Below are 19,501 nucleotides of genomic sequence, written 5' to 3'. Positions count from 1 at the left end.
TTGCACCTTCGGTGCTTGAATGGATCCCTGTGCGAAGTTGAGAACCACAATATATGCCTCCTCATTGAAAGTTTACGACCGGGAAACGATTGAGGCACTGAAACTTTCCATATTCATCTTACAAGTTAGAAAATGATGGTTTATGATTTAATTTGGTGCATTTAAATCAAAAAGAACTATAAAACCATTGTGTCATGAGCCCGAGCTTACACGTACTCTTATGGATCTTAGGGCCCAAGTCAGAATGAATATACATCGTTCCTTTTAATTTATATACACATCCAATTTTGAAAGTTCCCGATAGGTTTAATGAGTTTTGGATAAATTTTTGATGAATAAATATGTGCTTTAAGGTGAAATTTCTTACCCTTTCTTGTGGTCCATTCAAGGAGACCCATCAAATAAATCACTTCATCCAGGTCTAATAAATAGACTTATCAGGCAGGCCTCCTCAGAGAATCGACCCGGATCCAGCAAAAATATTGTTTTCTCTCCACCTAAACCAATGAAAATATATCGATTCTCAAAGAGGCAAGGTGCTCCGTCAAAAATCGATTATTCGACACGGAATTAAATGGACGAAATGCAGTATTACCAAATTTCTAGCTCCACTTCTAACGATAAACATTAGCATCCAAGTGCCAGCTCAGGCGCAGCATGGTGGATGTTGAATGGTTCGTTTAGAATGCGTTCGGTTCCGCGTTTCTCGGACTTACCCGTATGGAAAGCACGGGTCCCGGCCTCAGGCCAGTGACTTTGCGATGAATCGATCGGTCTACGGCTGAACCTGAGGGAAAGGATCGATTATAACGAGAGCGATGTAATCGATTCTTCATCATAGCTTCTAATGAGAACATTTCGATGTTCGATAATTCATGGCGCATGCGCATGCCACCGCCGGTCGTGACGACCGGAGTATGTTTGTTTATTCCTTATCGTAGACGGCGGCTCCAACTATTCTGCCGTGCTAAGGAAGAACGCCGTATGAGCCTTCAGGCGTTGCCACGTTTCCTACGATAAAAACCGAAATTGCTGGGAAAATTGCGTTTATTATTTTCCGAAATTTTCAGACAATTTTGTACGCAATTTAATCTAAAATATCTGAAAATTTCGAGGAAAAATATACCTAAATGTTGTCAAAAATACATGTTCTATCAAGGAAAATGTGACAACTCTCGAATGTTCATACGACGTTCTTCCTTAGCAAGGCAGTGTTCAACTGCGGACTGCGGCTCCGTTAAGGCCGCCTTTTAATTATTTCCATTCTCCCCTCCTAAGGAAAAACATCGTACACTAAACATTCAAATGTTGTCCAATTTCCTCGAGTAAAATGTTTGATTTTGAGAAAAGTTGTAAATATTTTCTCTTGGAATTCGAAGACACAATACTCACTGGACTAAATTATCATTAAATAAGTCCCTGATATGAATAAAATGTTTACAAGTTTCTTGCAAAATTCACATTTTATCAAAAGAAATCCCAAGTTTGTCGGTTTAGTTATTATTAAAAAAGTTGGATTAAAAAATGTAGTCAATTTGTCGCTCCCCTAGCGTAAAGGTGCATATCAATCTCAACATGAGCTCTGATCTACATATAAATCCATGCTTTATATAGGACTCCTGCGAAATCGAGACACGCCCTTGCGTAAGAGGAGCGCCTCATTTCCTTCTGCGTTTTATCGTTATACGTGACAACTAATGTCTTGAAAACAACTCTGTCTCGAAATTGTGTTATTTTATACATCAACGGATATTCAGGAAAAGTTCTAAGCCTTCATGATGCCTCACAATAAGGATCCGTTTTCAGAGCATTTATTGGATTAAATTGAAGGTTTGCAAAAGTGGTACTTTTTATGATGATATTTTTAGGGCTTCCTTGACCTATATGACACCTTTCTTATCTCCAATTTTCATGGGATCTTATATTATTTGGACTGCATTTTGCAATTAGAAACTACAATTTCTGGTTCATTTTAGGAGAAAATGCACGTACCATTAGTTTCCCTCTGCTCACGAGTGTTTCACGGATAAGCTAGAAATTGTAGTTCTCCATTACTAAATCTAGTCCATATGACCCTCAACATTGTGATAACAACAGATACGGTACGGCAGAATCCAGAATGACCTGAAGCTTCACCTAATTTATTCTCATTATTCTACTCTTAGAAAGTTTCAATCACTTAAAAACTAGACAATTTCAAGAATTTCGAAAGACTAAAAATTCAGGACGTCAAGGGTTAAGCCTATAGGGTTGCACAGATAAAATGAAAAATATGAATTATCGAAAATTTCCGAGAAATATTTCATGAGATTTCACAAAGTTGTGAAAAAATATTTTCAGGGGCTGGGTTTGCAACACGTACTATAAAGCACGGAAAAGCAGAAACCAGTCACCTTTCATTTAATTTTGAACATATTTTACAATCTTTTTCATATTTTTCTAAAAATTCATGCAATATTTCACATGAAATTTCAAGATTTTATTTTTCATAAAAAATCGCAACCCCGGTTAAGCCTCCCTTAATCACAAAATAAACCACATGAGGCCTTCCAAAGAAAAGAACTGCTCAAGGAACGACTGTCTCTGACTATTTATTGCCACGAAGTAGTACTTTCGCTAAACTCATGTTCAATCCACCTTCTATCCTTAGGAAGAAAAACTTTGATGGGGCCATCGGGGCCATTGCGGAGGGCACCAAACGTGCCAAGGATAACACTCCAAGCGGAGTCCAATCTCGCGGCTCAACGAGGCAGCGGATGGGAGAGGGACTGGGCAGGGGGGGAGGGAGCTGCGTGGCTAGACACTATTTATTAAGTAAAATAAAGGATTGCTGGTAATGTCGGTGTAAGCCAGTAGTTAGCTGCCATTCTGGCGCACGGCAGCGACTAGGAGCGCGCGCGCGCACCGGTTCCGCGGAAAAAAGGAACTCTGATGAGTCATAAAAACTTGACGGGAGAGAACCACGGGACGCCGAGTCACATTTTCAAACCGCCCTGTTGCCGTCGTCTGATGTCTAACCCGTCGCCAAAGAGCCCAGAAGCCCAGGAAAACTCAATATGGACTCATCAGCTAAATGAAATCAGGGCTCTCATAATTTCTTCATTTCTAAATTCCCTGACTATTACCTTACTTTTTTCTTACTATTCTGTTTTTCCCAGACTCCAAATTTTCTGATTCTCTAACTTTTCCTGGCCTCGGAACAAAATTTTCACAAATTCCATCTCTTTTTCTATGTTGTGGTCACTTTATCTAACGTTGAAAAAATTTCCTTGCCTAGAAATTATATAATGGGGCAAGACATTCTGCAGCCGGTTGAAACATGACATGCCTTAAAAATTACTGGAGAGAGTAAACAGTATTGGAATATGAGCATGCTTTAGTGTTTAAAAGATGTGTCAGCGATTGCCTAACTTTTTCCTCAAATTCCTTGATTTCCTCGGTTTTCCAGACCGCTGGTAACCCTATTTCACAAGAGTAAGGGTCGTATTTATTTAGATGTTCCTCGAACAGCTCATTTCCTGAGGAGGCCTCTTTTGCTTTACATTGTTATCAAGGGAAGTTTAAGGAAGTTCTTAAAATAGTATCATAAATAGGACAATTTTTGCGCACCACAACTCTCACGTTGAATTCAGCTGTATATTTTTGGACGTAGATTCTTGCAAGGGATCACAATGATTTGTCACTGCAAAAAGTGCAGAATACGGAAGAAAAAGTCCTCTCAGAAAATTTTCACGAGGTAGGTGCGAGCCTACCTTAATACAAATACACATCTCTTTTCTATCGAGCGTTTAGGTCTCTTAACTGGAGATACATTTCTCGCTGGTGCGCGCGAATGACGTTTTAATTTTAAAGTTCAGATGTGAGCCCAGTCATTTGATGCTTCGTGAAACCAAAATACTTTATCGTTATAAAGTTAAAATTTATTATCTCTTGTCTGTCAATTTCAATAATTGTGTAAAAAGAGCTCTAAGGCCTACTGTGACAAATACTCTTTAAATAAAAACACTCACCAGCGATGAGTGTTGTCTCGTGAACATTTCAATTAGTGACGAGCGTGATAACAGTATCGATTTCCATCTGCAGCTATGAAAAAATCGAGTATCAATGATGTAGCATTTTCTGACAAATCGATCCTTCCATAGCTTGATGCATTAATCCATCCTCAGAAGCGTTGATCATTGGGTATCGATATGTTCCTATTTGCAGCTATGGTAAAAAAAACGATTTGAAGGTATTCATTGCGATTATCCTCAAATAATCGATTCTTCTTCATAGCTTTAAATGACAGATCAACCGATTCATCGCAGCAAAGCACGACACGCTGCTGATCTCAGGAGATCCCCGGCGTGACAAAGTGGTTACGCGATTCGTACGACGGGGACCTGTTCTGAAGTGCAAGAATTCTTGAGCTCATCTTTTTAGCTTTCCACCAGCTCACCACCATGTCATGCTGTTCTCGAGACTTGATTGGAATGTTATCAAAGACGCCACATTACAAGATGCCTCGTATGATTAAACCGGCGACTCTCGACCTGTGGAAAGATTAGATGGATGATTTGATATCATGATCCGCCGAGAGTTGAAACGAGTCGATTCTTAATGAGCATATTTGAAATTTTGGCACCTTCCGTATCAAGGTTTCTTCATTAGTTTCGGCATCATGTTAATCTGTAAATCCGTCTTTCGATTTTTCAAGCTGCTGCTTCTCCCCAACTCCATTCTCAACGCTCAACACGCTCCTGCGGGCCGATTGTTGAAAGTTTAAAGCACCCCGATAACACATCGACATGCGATACTTTTCATGGTTAAGATAGGACCACGTTTTGTCTTGTCAGGCTGACGTAGTTTCAATAAAGCCGCTGATTCTCTAAAATTCATTGATATTTTAAGCACAACTACGCTGTGAAATCGGTTTTTGATAGAGACGTCGATTTTTGGCTTTCTATGTATCCGGAAAAAATTGGCAATTTGATCCCTAAATCCATTTTTCGATAATACCTGTTCAGTCGTCGACCTTTTGGAATGCTCAATATGTTCAGTTCGGGCCACGTTTTTTATCGTGTTATTCTCGTAAGTAGGTAAGTAAGATCCGGCCGGGATGACTGGCAAGGCACCCTCAAGAGGCCAAGGCAACTGGCAGCGGGCTGAATATTGGAATTTATAGAAAAAGCGATAGACGACGAAGACATAGGGAGTATGGAGCGATCGAATTTGTTGAAATGTGTGGTTCCTATAAACTAAGGGAGAAAATGACGGACTAACTATAGGGTCTCCCGTGGCAAGCCGTTAGTTAGTCCATCACCTATCTCCTTTGTCCATTGCAATCACCCACTTCCACCAATAGGATCCCTCCATATCCTTTTTGTCTTCTATGTCTATAGCTTTGTCTATTAATTTCAATAATTGGCCGCGGGAACCCTGCCATTGTGCATTCCGAAGTTGGACCACGCTCCTCATAACTTCGTACACTATTAACACATTCTGTATTCCAGCAGGGTTCTGCGACCGTCTGATAAGCCAATAAGAAGTCGTGTCAACGACGTTGACAGACGCTACAGAGGTATAGGAGATGTGAAACCGATCTGCCGCGTAACCACATTCCGAAATAAAGTTCTGAAATTATTGAGTCCTCCCGTTTCCTATCAATAAATACAATCAATAACCAGCCTGCAATTTTCCGACCGTTCGTTTCAGGAACCATCTCGAGAGAAATGGTTCTTCCGGACCGCGCTGACTTCCCCGAGGAATTCGCGCTCGGAATCCGGACGCTATGCGCATGCGCGACTTCATCCGATTATCAGCCGCGGCCGATACAGATACCAGGCCGGCTCCCGCCCCCATTATTCCGCCGTCCTACGGAAGACAACAGTAACTCCGTCTGGGAGTGCACCATGTAGCGCGTAAGGACACGTGCTAATCGAGGTTCAAGTTCGAGTGGACATACTGCTGACTTCCGCAGCACGGCAGTATTGGAGCGGCTCTATTGCTATCATTATGCCTGATTGCTATCGGACGGCAACTCTTTCACTTCGTCGCTCCCCTGGCGTAGAGACGTATGTCTATTTTCGCGTGAGCCTTGGTTTCCGTATAACTCTATGTTTTCCAGGGCTCATGTGGAAATAGACAAATGTCTTTACGTCAAAAGAACGACGAAGGATCAGGAGCCTCCTAGGTAGTTGCAACTTGATAGTCCCTCCCCGGCCGGCTTCGGTTTCTATTGATTGCTGATTTACCATCCGTGGCCCTTTTTGCGTTTGATCATCCGCACACTGATAGAAAAAAGATAGAAAATTGCTCAATCCATCATTGAGCATCCCGCAGTGGATGATTTTCTTTTCTTTTTTCATCGAAGGGAATGCGTCTGTAAAAACGACGTTATTAAATAGGAAAACCACTGATTGGAACCAGGGACGATACATATACAAGATGTCTTAAAACTAAACGTAATTTCAGAATCGTTTTTCTGGATCAAAATGAGAATTTTTTGTCATGCACCGGTAGAAAAGTCTCTTCGATCCGGACTCCAATATCTTTAAAAAATTACAGAGCAAATACTCTTGATTCAATCGGATTTTTGGTTGAATCAAGAGCCAATAGCCTCATAATTTGAGTAGATTTCCTTTTGATCCAAGCAAAACGCTGATTAAATCAAGAATATTTTTTCTTGTCAAATTTTAGAGGAGTCTGGACTCTATGGATCCAAGAGAATATTATTTATATGTAATATAGTTTTTCCCCGACCCACCCCTCTTCAGTGCCGCGGCCCCTCAAAGTTTGGCCCAAAAAACAGTTTTTTCTTTATTGTGATGACAGTGCAAAATGAAAATGCGCAATGAAAATGCATGAAAGTTGGCATCTAGAGGTTATTTTGAACTCTGAACATATTTTTGACCTAAAAACATCGAGATCATATTTTAAAGGATATTTGGGGATCTTGAAGTTTTAAGGGGAGATTTTTGGGGAATAGAAAAGAAAAGTTTTACTTTGATCCCAATAAAGGATTCGGAAAATATTTGCGTTTAATTTAAGAATACCCTGTATAATCCAGACCCCACACTACCCTGCCAAGAAAGAATATATTATGCAGGAGGAAGTTTGTGTTGTATTAATTCTTATACTGTCGGGTAAGATGCTCGTAAGACTATCAATAAGAAGAAAAAATAAAATCAAGAAATGACAAATTTTACTGAAAATATGGAGAATTGTATGTAAAAATTGTCAGTTATGTAAAATCTGTTGAACTTTAGACTTTTGATGCCCGAGTTTTGAATTCTAAGGTTCGCAACTCTCCCCCACTGTGCGTTTGTGTCGATACAGCGGCGACCGCAAAAGTAGAGTTGGCCGTAAGATCCGCGTTGGGATTATTTACGCCTCTGTCATGTTGTAAGGAAGAAAAGAGACAGGGATTTTTTGCCTCGCTGACTTCTCCAAACAGTGCGAAATCTCAGGATTGAAACAGCTCGTGAAGCCGTGAAGCAAATCATATTCCTCATTGTCTTGAATGAAAAATAACCACGCTGCTAATCTCCTGTTCCCATTTCATTCTCATTAAGTGGCAACTAAATGCATCTAAGAATAAGAATAAAAGCTACGGGAAATGTGAAACTTTTTATGACGTTCAAATTTCTTCAAATGAATATAAGTCTCTTAAGGATTAAAAGTAAATTTTACATGAAATAAGTAATACAAAAAACAGCTCCTCCGCTTTAATGAACATCTTGGATGTAAATTCAGAATCTGGATTTGGATGTGAATTCAGAATCAATTCTGTGATTCAGAATCTTTTTCTCCCTAAAATAAAAAACCACTTTTTCCTCAGAATTTAAAAAAAAAATTACTTCCATACTGCTTCCTACACATTAATTGCTGTAATTTTGCTAGAAAATACGCAATTTTTCCGACGGTTTTGCTAAACAAAGCTCGATGTTGGCTGCTCCCATTTAAAACCACCATTTTTGCGATCCTTCCATTTTCACACGTTACTGTTAACGTGAACGTTACACGTTACCTGCACGTTCGCGCGGTCAAAACTTTTTGCATTCCTAGGGGTCAAATTTTTCCTAAGAAATCATTTTTTAACGCCATGGCAACGAAAAAGAAAATCATACAGGTCCAGTGACGACGTCACCGGAATAAAAGAATTAGTAATCGCTGTTTTATACTGTCATCACAATTACGACCCCTTCACTGTCCCTCTTTCATAACGCTTGACTTTCTTTACTTTATTAGTAAGTGCACTTGACTTATTCTGCCGTGCTGAGGGAGAACGCCGTATGAGCCTTCGGCGTTGCCAAATTTCATTGAATAAAACACGAATTTCCTGGTGAATTTATGAATATTTTTCTTTCAATTCTTCGTATAATTTTGTTCGCAATTTCTCCTGAAGTTCCTGAAAATATCAAGCAAAAAGATTAGTATTTTTTCACAAAAATTAACATTTTATGAGAGGAAATTTGGCAACTCTCGAATGCTCATACGGCGTATTTCCTTAGCACGGGAGTATTTTATTACAGCTCACTTTACGATTTATTTGACGCGCGACAAGAGTGGCCGCGGCTTAAAGAGGCCCGTCGCTCATTTCATCGCTACTCTGACGTAAGGGCGTATATCTTGTCCCACATGGGCCACGGGGAGCCGTGATTTGTATGTAAAACAGGGCTCATGTGCTAATTGAGAAACGGTGTTACGTCGGAGGAGCGAGGATTTGAATACTTGCGGCGAGTGCGGTGAAATGACTATTACAAGCTTTCAAAAAGCGATGCACATGTTCATGTCCACTCAATCCTGCATACATTTAGCTAATCGAGCGCGACGCTGCGGCCGACCACTGCGCTGGACCACTCGTGCGATTTTAAGCCGCGCTTCTACGAACAGCACGCGATGCGAACCTGGCCACGCGGCGAATGGAGATGTTGCATGTGTGAGGAATTTGCGATTTGACCATCGAATCTCATGTAAAAGTTCGCGAGAAACACGACAGTGCCACTGGTTTTCCTTGAAATCAACTCCCAAGCTCAAAAAAGCTCTCAAAGTTGAGGCAAAATTGAGGGGATATCCCACGCTATCCTGAGAGTCCACCTCTACATCAAGACAAACTGTCCATGCAAAGATAGGGAGCAAATACATTAGCAGGGTTCCCATTTTTTTAGTTTTAGATTCCCCAAATAAAGTGGCAGCCCTGTCAATATATTTGCTCCCTATCTTTGCGTGGAGAGTTTGTCTTGATGTAGAGGTGGACTTGTGGGATATCCCCTCCATTTTGCCTCAACTTTGAGAGCTTTTTTGAGCTTGGGAGTTGATTTCAGAGAGAACCAGTGGCACCATCGTGTTTCTCGCGAACTTATACATGAGAACCAATAGTCAAATCGCGAATTCCTCACACATGCAACATCTCCATTTGCACAGTAGGACGCATCACTTTTAAGGGCCGAATTCATAGTCGCTCCTCGAACAGCTCCTTCCCTTAGGAGCTCCCATATGGGTGACAATGTGATTAAGGGAGGTTTATGGTAATCACGCGGCGGATATAGGGGCGGAAGAGGGATTCGAGGGGCTTTCCCTGGAAAATTTTCGCCTTCCTAAGAAAAGGAGCTGTTCAATAAACTAATACTATGAAATCGGAACTGAGGCTTTATCTTCACGGGGCGTTTCTCCGCGATTAGTCTTTACGAAAATTCGCCCCTGACGTGTACCATATTCTCTGTGCAGGAAACTTTGCGCAAATTTTAATAGATGAACAAGTTAAAAATTCTCCTGAAAAAACGATTCACATCGCCGACGTCTTTAGCGATATGTGCTTTTAAAAGCATTTCACCCGGTCGCGAAAATCTTCCAAGCAGATTTTGCACGTCGCACAGTAGAACAAGCTAATAGAAGAGGTCGGACATGAAAGTTTTGGCTGAAATTTCATATGTTGATGGTGCTGTCGTTACAAATTCTGTTTCAAGGGGTGTTTCTAAGAGGAAAATTCATGAAACAACCAATAAAGCCACGCTTAAACTTTCTTGCGTCATATTTTCGATAACATAAGCTTTCAAAGTTGCCAGATTTTGTCCGACTTCTTCTATTGACTGTGTCCATAGTGCATCGCTTCAACTTCGAGTCGCGCGCTATTTAGGGAACCGTGGCTTTACTTCCAGAAGAGGGATGCTCCCTATTGCAGAAATACACAACCTCCGCGAAAAATACGGAAAGGCCGGTCGCTAAATTCACAGCATGTGATCGCGTTTTCGGATATGGAGCTGTCTTCTCTCTGGTTAGCCCAAACCGCAAACTTCTCGTGAATTCAGCGTTAAACCGCACCATGTGGCACGACTCAAAACAGCACAACTTTCTGACAGAGAAACGAGGAGAAGCTTGGGCATTTCATACTAAAAATTCTACTGATTTTTCGGCTGATCTCATTTAAAAATCAGAAAAATTTGGTCAAGTTTTGCACAAGCTCATTCTTGTAAAAAAGCGAATTTTTTAAGTCAATTTTACAACCTTGGAATGGAGTTACGTTCCTTCGTCCGGGGAACGACGCTTTTTCTTCAACGGTGGCACACTGTCCCCTTCGATAACATGGCAGATTCGCCGACATATGACAATCTGGCTCTGTCTCGTATCCTGTTCACTTTTTACGCGGTAAATTTGACAACGCTGCTACTAGCGCTACGCACAGAGTGCGGTAGGACAAGTTCCAGTACCTCACCTGGCTACCCGCTCGGCACGTGCTAGAAATCTAGTTGTCAATCGCTGCTCCGGCCAGCGTCAAATGAAACGATCGTTCAATCGGGAACGTGGTTATGGTACTGGTAACCGATACTACTATAAACACTCTAGAGCAGCCAGGCTAGGTTTCCTGCAGAAAGTTTTTGTCCATCGGCCAACTTTGAGGTTATGTGTCGTCTCGCGGTCTCCGGCGGACAGTATCCAGTCAATGAAACCCACGAGATATGGGGCATGTATGTTACAGGCGGGCAATACGAAGCTGCCGTACTAAGGAAGAACGCCGTATGAGCCATCAGACGTTGCCATATTTCCTTCAAGAAAATTCAAATTTACTGAGAAAATTGTAAATATTTTCCCCTCACATTTTTCGCTCAATTTTGTTCACGATTTAATCTAAAATATCTGAAAATTTTTAAAAAAAATATGCATAACTTTCCTCAAATATACATGTTTTATTCGGGGAAATTTGGCAACTCTCGAGTGTTCATACGGCGTTCTTCCTTAGCGCGGCAGTGAGGTACCTTGCCAACCGCGGTTAGAGATTATGGACGGTTTCACTAACCGCGAGTTGCGGAAGTATCCGCGAGCTATGAATGCATCTCAAAATAATTTGATTCTAGGGACCAAACTCCGGTTCGTAAATCAAACACCAACATTTTCGCTTTAGGCAACCGAAATTTTTGATTCTTAATACATCCAGCCTCGATTCAGATAACCAAAGTATTTGACAAATAATGGGAATTTTAGGGTGGATGGTAAAACTTCGATCGCAGAAGTATTATTTAGTTATTTTCTCGTCCACAAAATTTCTTCGAACATTACGGTGTCCGAATGAGAGAAAAAAGGAGACGAAACCTGACATGCCTACATGAAAATATGTTAGTATATCACAGCTGTCATATTAATGATATGAAAATCGTTGCAAGCGCTGGAACATGCGCGTTTCATATTTACGCGATTGATTCTTGTAAAATGAGGTAAACTTTTCTGCCGTGCTAAGGAAAAGCGTCACATGAGCCTCCAGGATTCGCCAAATTTCCTCGAAGAAAACATCAATCCTGAAGAGTTATAAATATCTTTCCTTGAAATGTTCACATATTTTACATCAGATTGCGAACGAAATTCTCTGAAAAATTGGAGGGAAAATTTCCAAAAGTTTCCTTGAAACTTCGAATTTCATTGTTGGAAATTTGGCGATGCCTGATGGTTTATGCGGCGTTCTTTCCTAGCGCGTAGCGAATAAGAGACAGGTGAATTATGAATGAAAATTAGAGGCTGAAAATGACTCATTTACATGTGATCTCCTAGATTCCACGTACGTGAATGAAACCACTCAATCGTTTTCTCTCCGCATACCAGTTTTCGTGGCGTTTAAAAGAGACGTGCAGGTCGAGTTCTTGAATGGATTTGCGGAGAAACCATTCCAAGAGACAAAACTTCAAATTACACCCGCACTACATCTTGGGATCGTGACTTCTGATCGTAATTCTCACCTAGAGAACAGCAAGAAACAAGTTTCATCTCATGAAGCCAGCTTTGGAAAATTGCCTGCATCCAAACCGCCTGCTTTCTTCCATAAATGAATGTATTTCTGTTAAAAGGAACAATGTGCAAAGGGTTTCCATGTACCGTTGGTCCTTTTAACATAAACGATTCTGAGCGACGCGACGTCTTTAAACAAAAACGAGCCGAATTCCTCGCATTTTTAGTCGTATAATTAGCAGCTTTTTTCCTGTCGTGTCATGTAAATTACCACACTCTCGGACTGGTTTAAACGCTTTTGTGAGGTCTTCACCTGTACCGAGGAAATAAAAATCGGTCATAAAGACCACGTGTCGTGCCGTCTTGTATACACTAAGGAAAGTGATCCGTAAAACCGATTCTTTTTTTTTTAAATAAAAACATCGAAGAAAAAACGGTTTTATTTATGTTAAAGATAATCACTTGCATTGTTTCAAATGATGCAAATCGACGGTATAAGTCGGCAATCACATAACTCGGCTTGCGACGTCGCAGTCTCCCTGTCGTACTTAATTTTTTAAACGGAAAACTACTCAACGGCAATTCTTTAAAACTGCCATGATTTTTCTTCTCTGTGAGAAGAAAATTATGCATAAACTTCAAGGAATGATGTCAATTTGTTATCCTTTAAAAAAATAACATAGAGGCGGAGATTTTCAGACACCGCAAAGGAGATGTGTGATTGCGGACTCACGCCGTCGACATTTGTTTGTATACTGTGCTTTTTGAATCCGTCACGGTTTAAAAAAACCAATGTTTCGTTGATATTTTTCATACACTTTCTTCCTTTATTCAGTTTTTTTAAAGTATTTAGCCTTACTGTCTAATTCATACTAACCGTGATTCAAACAATCGCACTATTCAACTTACAACTCTCTATTCAAGCTTTCGGTTGTATGCACCGCATGATACGGTTAGTGTATTTCACTGCATTATGGCTCATCCGACTAAAATATTTTCTCAGTCGCCCTTAAAGTTTGAAACAATCACGCCTAAAATAAAGAGAGTGCCATAGTACATAAATTTAGTCCAAATATATTTTGGAGGTGACTCGAAAGGATTCGAAAAATTTAGTCGTCGTTGCACTAAGAAAAACTTGTGGTTCGATTTACAAAAGCAGTGAACCTCATAAATGAAATCTCAATTAATGGTATATCCATAAGTGGGTTTCCCTTAACGTTTTGACACTGCCCTTCCACCTCGCCATCCTTCTTTCTTGGTCCTATATTCTTTTCTCTTCCTTTTTACGATTATTTCGTCTCGCTCTTTCTCTTAATAACCGATTACTCTGGAGCCTTGACTATGCATATCCGGTAATCGTAGTATATTTTCAACTGAATGGTGATTCTACCAAAACAAGGGTAAATAAAACTATTACTAGATGGTTATAACTGTCCAGTAATGGATGGTTACCACCACCACTCAAGAGTTGAGGCGGAACATGACCCCTTTGGTGACCATAACCGAACATTTCTTTCATTGCATGCGATTTTTGGTACGACGACAAGATCAGAAATCTGGTACTTCCGGATACCGAACTTTGCGGTAATCAGGACTGACGGTATAAAAACTCACGAAAGTCGCGAGGGCCCGATTGCTGGGCCGACCTTGCGGTCAGTCGATGAGGCGGTGAACTTGGAGGGGGCAGGGGGCAGAGGGCCGTTACACGACCTACGTCGATGGACCGGAGGGGAGAAGGGGGGCTCGGGTCGTTTCTCGAAACCACTTTCAATTTCGCGAAAACATCGATCCGCGCGTCCTCCGCACAGTGGACCGAGTCAGTAGGAGAGGTCGGACAAAATTTGGAAACTTTAAACGCTTATAGCCCCGTTTACACAAAACTTTAAAGGCCTAAAAGTGGTTTTATTGGTTTTCTCGTAAAATTTTCCATTAAAAGCACCCCTTGAAATTTAAAATATGACAAAATAAACATTAAAATATGCGGTTTTAGTCGAGGATTTTACATCCGACCACTCTAATTGACTCGATTCACCGTGCGCCGGTCGGTCGGTCGGTTCCGTCGGCCGACGAAGGGACTTTGTTTATAACTTTATTTCCAGATCACAGAAACGCTTTCTCGAGATCGGGACGAAAATTAAAGCCCCCGCCCTCGCCGCCCCCAGCCCCCTCCCCTCCCTCGCCCACCCGCCGGGGAGGAAATGGTACTTTATGCCGGCGCGGAGTCGGAATACTCATTAAGCGCATTAGATTTAAATAGCCGAGCGTATGGCGCACAGTGGATCGAGTCAATTAGAGAGGTCGGACATGAAATTTTCTACTAAAACCGTAACTTTTTATGTTCATTTTGTCGCATTTTAAATTTAAAGGGGTGCTCCTAGAAGAACATTTCACGAGGAAACCAATGGAACCACTTCCAGACTCCGAGCTCTGTATTAGCGGAGTTATAAGCGTTTAAAGTTTCCGAATTTTGTCCGACCTCTCTTATTGATTCGATCCACTGTGTGGCATTTGGCGAGCGCGGATCGGTACGGTTCCCGACCGGACGACCGGGATCCTGCGCTTTGCGGCGGTGGCATGCGGCGTGCTTTGCGATATATCGATTGATCTGCCGTTTAAACTCATCGTAAAGGATCGATAAACGGGAAGTTTGGAACGAGCACCTTAATAATCGATTCTTTACCACGGTTTCAAATGTTAAATCGAAAATCAAAAGCCTAGGCAGACTGTCAAATTTTCAGAGGTTACGAGGTTTTTTGTGTTTTCACAGAAACCTCTCGAATTTCCAGTATTTTAAGAGTAAAAATCCATAAAAGTACAGACTGTTATTGCATCTCCCGTTCAAAAATGCTCCTCACATTTCTTCAACTGTCCAAATTGTAAAATATGTTTATTTCATTAAATGCTGTCTATTTTGAGACGAATGCGTGCAATCCACTCAACTTATTCTCATTGTTTGATGAAAATTTCTGGAGAGAGTTCCTTCCCACATGATCAGAGCATTATTTTGTCTACAGTTAGTAAATAATCAGAATTTCAATCTAAGTAAGGATATTTAACTATATGCCTAGGCATATAACCGAATGCCTGATTTGACTATTTGCCTTCGATATATACCTGGAGACTTTAACGCCGGGGGTAGAAAAAACAACTAACAACGTTTACCCGTTAAATTCACGTTTGTGCATTACATTCTTTACTTATTTTAAATTGCTTTACAAATCCGATTCATCTAAAACTGCGTATTTGACAGAGATTAAAAAGGAAGACAAAACATGTAAATCATAGGAACTTACTTTTAAATCGTATCTTGAATCATAATGATTCAATTTGCATCTTGTCTACACAATATAAGAAGAATTAACTGTTACTTTGTGTTGGTGCAAGGTGTGGAAAACAGAGTAAAGCTTCACAAGCGGATAATATTTTTGGATCGGTTTATCTTTGGGTTACATTAACTAAATTTTTGGGTTAAAAATTTGCAACCTCGTTAAAAATCAGGCGCGAACCGCCAAAACCGAACCTGGATTACTTTGATAATTGGACGTATTTCTACCAAACAGACCTATGTGGCGATGAGAAATGTGGGGTGTGCTCTAGAAATCTGCATAAGAAGCAATGTAAAAGTGGGCATGGTTCCTTTTGAAGAATTGGAAAAGCGGGATATTGCATTCTATCAAACAGACCTATGTGCAGCTGAGTGCGGAACTCATGAGCCGCGGGCATGGCAAGAAAGCGTTGTGGACAGGGTTCATGAGTTACAGCGCCCCGACGATGATCTCCGTCTCGCGGCCGCGGCTCCATCATTGCCGCTGACGTCACTGGCGCTTTATTATTCTCATTCACTCTTACGCAAGAGAACTAACGAGCACACCCCATATTTCTCACTTCCACATAGGTCTGTTTGGTAGAACTACGTCCAATTAGTCTACTGCGCTAGCAACTTGCAAGTCGTAACCTCTGAATCAATAGCGAGGCGTGAATGCTCAATTTTCGGTGAAATTGCAGGCAAAATCATCTAAAAAATTGAAAGAAAAATATTCGTGAGTCTACCAAGAAAATTCGTGTTTTATCGAAGGAAACTTGGCAAAGCCTAAAGGCTCATACTGCGACACTGCGTTTTTCATTAGCACGGAAGCATAGGATAGCAGTTCTCAAATGCTTTATCGGGGCGACGGCAAACTGCCACCCGGGTGGCAGTTTTCAAGAAATTTGTATGAAAACTGCCACCCGTATAAATTTGAAAACTGCCACCGGTAGTGAAAACTGCCACCCATGTAAATTTTACAACTGCCACCCACATGAATTTCGGCGCACAGAGGGTCGAAGCGGAAATTTAGAGATTTTCGGAGATCCCAGGTAAAGAAAAAAAGTAAGTGGGTGGATGCTGTCATCAAGCGATTTGATGAAAAAATCCCCAACAAAGAAGGCGAAGTGATGTCCCTTTATGACTTCATGAAAAGAATTTCCACTAAATTCGCCAAAAATCCCACCAACCTCACCAAAAAGAAAGAAGGTAAAAGTCAGAAGAAAGTTCAAATGGTAAAAAAGAAAAAAAAGAATAACAAAAGTAATGCCAAAGGATGAAAAAAGCTCCTATTAGTGATGTACTCTTTGACTGTAATTTTACTAAAATGTTACTACTTTTAACTATTTTTTACTATAAACATACTGTAAATTACTGTAAAAATACTTTTTACAATTTTTCACTACTTTCAACTAAGAGTAATGCCAAATGATGAAAAAAGCTCCTAGTAGTGATGTACTCTTTGACTGTAATTTTACTAAAATTTTACTACTTTTAACTATTTTTTACTATAAAAATACTGTAAATTACTGTAAAAATACTTTTTACAATTTTTCACTACTTTCAACTAAGAGCCCATTGACCTCTTTTCACCATAATAAAAAATTTTAAAAAAATTGTATTAAAAAATAACTTTTAAACACGCCTTTAAAAAATCATCACAGACACTGCTCAATTTCTTATCATGTGTTGATTTTCAGTAGACAGTCCTCAGCCTGTCCAAGTGTGAAGGAAAGTTTGGTAAACTGTGCGACCCCGCTCAATCGCGCTCCTTGGTCAAATTTCAACGGGTGGCAGTTGTCACTACCGGTGGCAGTTGTCAAATTTACACGGGGGGCAGTTGTCAAGTCGGGTGGCAGTTTTCAAATTTATACGGGGGGCAGTTGTCCATGTTTCCAGGAAATGGGTGGCAGTTTACAGCCTCCCGCTTTATCGTGGTTCCCCTGACGTAAGGGCGTATATTAATTTTCACGTGAGCCCAGGGTTACATTCAAATCCATGCTTTCTGGGGCTCGTACGGAAATCGAGGTACGCCCTTACGTCAGAGGAGCCACTGGAAAAAAAAACATTGGATACAGAGTCCAGACTCTTGAAAACATTGACAAGAAAAAGGACTCTTGATTCAATCAGATTCAAGCTTAAATCAAAAGGAAATCCGCTCAAATTAAAAGGCTTGGTTCTTCATTTAAGCTTAACTCTGATTGAATCAAGAGTTTTTTTTCTTGTCGGTGTTTTTAAGAGTCTGAACTCTAGATCCAATGTGTTTTTTTTTTCCAGTGAGCGACGTTATGTGTCTTTCGCTTTGTCCATCAATTTCAATAATCAGCCGGTTGGTTCCTCTCCGTTGGATTCGGTCCGTTTCATTCTTCTCTCTGCGCTCCTTCTAGAAAGGCAAATAGCCTGAAAGACGGAACTTAATTCGCAGCTTCTGCGACCGGGTGAGTCAGGGTCGGGGGGAGTGGGGGGTTAAGATGGAGAGTCGGTTCTACCGATTTCGAGAGGAGCGCCCCGTCCCGGTCGGGTCCGGAGCCGGTTGGGAATGTTTGGCTGGAAGCCGCGTCACGAATTTTACGGCGGGCTCGCGGTCTCGTGGCCGAGTGACGAGAATTTAACACCTACCGAAACTGCTACCGCGAATTTACGAGACGCTCGCGCAGGCCAACAACATCCCCGCCATCGCGGCCCCGCCACCTCGACGTCCGTCTCGCCTGCCAAGTGTAAACTTAAATCTAATTATATATATTCGATATTCAATGGACCTGTTCTGCCGTTATAGCGAAGAGAGCAGTAAGTGTCAAATTTTCGAAATCGAGTCTCCTTCAAAATTCGTCCGAACTCTTTTAGATGAAATCAATGATATATCTGAAACAGCAAAATTCATCTAAATTTTATCAAAACGGGACATGTGAGAAAGCCATACGTGCGCAGAAAATGACGTAGTTTTAGGCAAGACAGCAGTAAGTGATAATATTCCTTCAGAGAGCCGATGAAAACAGTGATTTTCAAGGAAAGTGCCGCCCTCTTCTGCCAATTTCCAATCTGAAAATGTATTTGTTGTGTGTCCAAAACGCAACCATGAAGGCATGCATAAGATAGCACTTACGGCTGTCATTCCTAACAATCGCCTAGTATGAAAATGAAAAATACCCTTTTAATGTAATTGAAATAAAATCAGTCGATTTTTAATCATCCAAACGATTTCTAGGAGTCTTTCGGACGATTAGTGGCAGTTTGACAAAGAACGGAGGCTTCTTTCAATACAATTTTCCAGTCAGAAGCTTCTGAGCCCGTTTTCTCAAAACTTCATTTTTCACTTACTGCTCTCTTCACTATCACCGCATAATGGACCTGTTGCAGACTTCAGCTAAACCGAAAAGGAGAATAGTCTGACACAGAAATTGGCTGAAAAATCACGATGAGCGCATCGGGATAGTCTGAAATACACTCCTAACTTTACAGTTTGCGGAAGAAATACATGCGTTTTTTAACTTTCCCGCTTCAAAAACGATACTGCGACACATTTGAACGTTTCGCAAGAGAAGAAGTTGCGTCCAACCCTTGAGCAATCCGCCTTCAATTGCGCCTGCAGCAATTATTGTTACGAGTATGTTGTGCGTGCTGATTTTAGTTCATTACATACTTGACTCTATGAAGGCGTTTCATGTGAGCAAGTAGCGCACTCTGTTGGAGAACGGACGAAATGGGGATTGTGCAATTCATTCAACCTCTGTTTCTATTATCCTCCCAGAGGGTGCATTACTTGCGCACATAAAACGCCTTCGAAGAGTCGAGTATGCAATTAGCTGAAACCAGCACGCACAACATATTCGTGACAACAATTGCTGCAGATGCAGCTGAAAGCCAATTGAAAACAACCGTAAGATGGGCCTGTTGCAAACTTCAGCTAGAGCAAAAAGAAGAGTTGATTCTAATAGAAAATGACTCAAAAATCACGATGAGCGCATCGGGATTTTGGGAAAGTCTGAAGTTCCCTCCTTACTT

At 41.0% G+C, this 19,501-nt stretch overlaps 1 protein-coding gene and 1 long non-coding RNA gene across 3 annotated transcripts in view; one reads left to right on the top strand and one right to left on the bottom strand.

Moving 5' to 3' along the window:
• Nucleotides 1–19,501, top strand: part of LOC109037332 (uncharacterized) — a 91,314-nt gene that overhangs the window by 44,257 nt on the left and 27,556 nt on the right. The gene's annotated exons all lie outside the window — the stretch shown is intronic.
• The window catches only part of LOC109037325 (uncharacterized), a 35,434-nt gene continuing 33,716 nt past the window's right edge, over nucleotides 17,784–19,501 (bottom strand). For both annotated transcript variants that reach the window (XR_011899963.1, XR_011899962.1), the window contains one exon: nucleotides 17,784–18,361. This is a non-coding gene — a long non-coding RNA (uncharacterized lncRNA). The remainder of the gene's footprint in view (nucleotides 18,362–19,501) is intronic.

Source organism: Bemisia tabaci, chromosome 5 (assembly GCF_918797505.1).
Source record: "Bemisia tabaci chromosome 5, PGI_BMITA_v3".
Lineage (NCBI taxonomy): Eukaryota > Metazoa > Arthropoda > Insecta > Hemiptera > Aleyrodidae > Bemisia > Bemisia tabaci.
The sequence above is the reverse complement of the archived record's forward strand: the minus strand, read 5'-3'. Positions and strand labels throughout refer to the sequence as shown.